The sequence below is a fragment of the Calypte anna genome, chromosome 13, assembly GCF_003957555.1.
Source record: "Calypte anna isolate BGI_N300 chromosome 13, bCalAnn1_v1.p, whole genome shotgun sequence".
NCBI lineage: Eukaryota > Metazoa > Chordata > Aves > Apodiformes > Trochilidae > Calypte > Calypte anna.
This window is the reverse complement of record NC_044259.1, coordinates 10713844-10717340: the sequence shown is the minus strand read 5'-3', so window position 1 is coordinate 10717340 and position 3497 is coordinate 10713844.

Below are 3497 nucleotides of genomic sequence, written 5' to 3'. Positions count from 1 at the left end.
ACAAAAAAGCATTTTATTAACTTTTGGCTGTGCATCATGAGGTAGCTGTATATGCTGTGGTAAGGCCAGAACATCCTCTTGTTGACTCTACTGCAATATGTGCTCCGTGAATACCACAGGAAGACACTGTCCATGCTCTAAAATTCTGGTCTAAACCCCTGAGACTTCTCAGGGTGGATGTAAGCAAGTACCTGTGTCTTTGTTTCCCAGGTCTGTAGTTCAGTGCTCCAGAATTTCTTAGAATAACAAAAGCAGGGAAGAAAGTAATGGAGTAAGAACAACATTTTATGTTCACTACCTGAAACAAAAGTTGTATTTGTTACTGATAGCAAAGCTAATTTAATACCCACAAGCATAAGTTATTGTATTGTCTTCTGTGGGGGGAAAAACTTTTGAAAAAACTGAAGCATATCACTAGCTTTTCTATGAATTCAGATGCTTAAATTGGTGCTAATTTTTTAAAAGAAAATGTAACAGATGGTTAGCAGTGTATTTGTCTGGTTTTGATACCTCTATTTTCTTAAATGGTGGCAAGCCAAACTTTATAAAATGATGAACGTGTGTTGTCAGCTTCATCAGGCTCCCATATTTTCTTCAAGTAAAATGTTTAAACTTCCATGGCAGTTACTGCTTCCTTGGAGCAATTGCTTTGAGGTGTGTAATACACTAATAAAATGGACACAGTATGAAAAGATAGCAATACATAACTATCCCTTTCTTTAAATTCCATGAGGTGTTGGGTTCCCCAGGTGATTTTAGGAGTTTAGGGTAATCCAGGTACCCAGTAAAGAGCAAGTCACAGATGCCTGTGTGCAGTTAACTCAGTACAGTGAAGCCTTACCTGGTCATTTAGATTGTTTATAAAGATTATAGAGTGTTCATCTATTTTAAAGAGGGAATAACAAATAGAAATAATTAACTGTTTTCTTAACAATTAAAATGTTAATTCCAGAGAATACAGTCTATAGTGTACTCCAGAACACATGATATTAAAGAATATAGTAGGTTCCTTGAGCAATTTGTTATGAAATCCAGTTTATATAATGGCTCAAAATAAACCCCCTCCAAACATAATTTCTTTGGGAATTTATTTTGAAATGCCTTCAAGTTTGACCTCATTTCAGAGTGCTTTGTATGTCTTGTTTTGGCCCTCTTTCCCACCTGTTTACCAAATGTCACAAAAAGTAGCATCAAGCCCTATCACTTGTTACAGTGTTCTGATTTTATGGCCTTAATATTAGTTATAGTATGGTATATAATTTCAGAAGAAAGATGCTCTTTGAAGTCTAATTATATAGATACATGTGGCCTCTTCTGCCTATGAAATTAGGCTTTGATTGTCATATCTCATTCTTGATGCTTGTGCAATAGGAACATGTTCCTTCCAATGCAGTGGCTATCTCATCTGATGCTGGACTTTGTTTTCAGGATGACTAGAAAGTTGTTGGGTTTTGCTTATGTTTTTTTATGGGTAGCAGTCATGCTTCCTTGTTTTTGGATTGATTTTCTTAAAAGAAAACTAGAATTTCATAAGGAGAGCTGTCAACAACTAGTTCTGAAGTGCTAGTTGAAGCCTCATTCTGAAGCTTTTTGAGGTTTTTTTTCTTCAAAAACCTTATTGTAAAACAGTACTAAAGCCACTGTAAAATTATAAATTAAAATGTATACTTAAATGACTTGAGCAGTGTGTCTTATTTACTTGTAGCTGTGTTTTCTTTTTCTTCGTCCTGTCTTGAAGTGGAATAATTTATATAACCAAAATGATGTTATCTTAGTTATCTCACAGCATAAAGTTTCAGCTACCACTTTAGTTTCCAGCTAACCAAAAACTAAGCATTAGTACAACAAATGAATGAAAAACAGCTTTAAGAGATTGGTTTGAGCTGCTTTTTCCTGATCAGCTGGAACATTTTGACACATCAACAGCTCTTGGGTTTGCTGCCAAGTGTAGTTTGAAATCTGGGCTTTTTAAGTTAGAGAAGCTTGCTTGGTAATACTGACAGCTTGTGTTCCATCCCTGTGCCTAAGCAGTGTCATAAACAGATTGTCAGGCTTCCTTGCAGGTTTCAGATAAGCTGCTGGCCTTGTTCATCTGTGTATATGTATGGATGGATTTAAAAGGGCTTGGGAATAATTTTCACCTTGTGTATGATGTTGTCTTTAACACTGAACAAGACAGAGGGATGGCAAACTTGAAAAAATAGTTCTATTGTAATCATTTTGAGGAGGAGGTAAGTATTCTTGCAAAGACAGTGATGAGCTTCCCAGGCACTTTGCAAAGCTGCCTACTGTAACTCTGGGGAAGGTGAAATAAAACTTCATTTCTGCTTTGAACTAATTGCTTTTCATGGAGGTTTTCCTAGTATTAAATGAAGGGTTAACATAGCTGCCTTTCTAGATAGCTGGCTGGGCTTTCAGCCAGACTCTGGTACTGCAAAAGCTTCACCTCTGACAACCTAAAATTAATTTTTACAGCAATTTTGCCATTTCTTCTGAGGAGAGCTGGAAGTTTTATCTCATCTCTATATGGCATTGAAACAGAGGATCTCAATAAAGCAGAGATGCCCACTAGGTCCCAAAGCTCCCCTATGTCTGATGGTATTTTTCATATTGCTAATTCTGCTACAGATAGACCTAATTCCATTCATTAGATAGGAAACAAAACAAAACAAAAAATTAGATAGGACTATGCTGTACGTGCAGGGTCTTCAGTGTTACCTAGTTATGTCCCCTGCTTTATGCCATAACTTTTCTTTACGTTTCTTGCAAGTTCTTGAAGTTGGCAGGACAGTCTAGACGAGCAAGGAGGAAGGCAACTCATGAAACAAGATCCAAATGATTTTTTAGGAAAGTAAGATGTCAGAAGTGTGGAGATTTTTCATAATAATGAGGCCTCAGAAGATGGGGCAGGGGTGGGGAGTAAAAAGAAAGAAACAAGAAGAATGGAAGTGCAGGGAATTAAAATTTAAAGCTGCTCAGTTCATGATTCCTTGGTGTGAAGGTAAGGATGCAGAAAAGCAAGGTAGAATTCAAGGGTGCCCTGGTGGAGACTGAGCATGGAAGGGGTTGGCTGGCACTAAGAGAACTGACAAAGAAAGGGCCTGAAGCATTGCCCTGGGCATGGCACAGGGTAGGGCTGCTTCACTCCATGATCCCTGTGGGTTAAGACTGGGATTTTTATTCTCTTCCTTGATCTTAAAGCAAGCTGCTTGCTTTTCTCTGAGGAACAAGAAAAACATCTGTGCAGTTTCTGCTCACATGTTATGAGTTGATTTAGTGAGATGCTGAATTACCAAGTAGATGGTCACTCTTGCATTTAATCTTGCTCAAGAGCAGATAATGACCCATGTGCTTTTCCTATATAAAGTATAATCTTGAATTCAGTACAGATTTAAATATGAGAATGCTGCTGTTCATGTTAAAATTCTTCTGTAGTGGATTAAAAGAACAGTAGTTATTTTACTGATATTTTACTGCATCTTTGCCACTAATGCTTC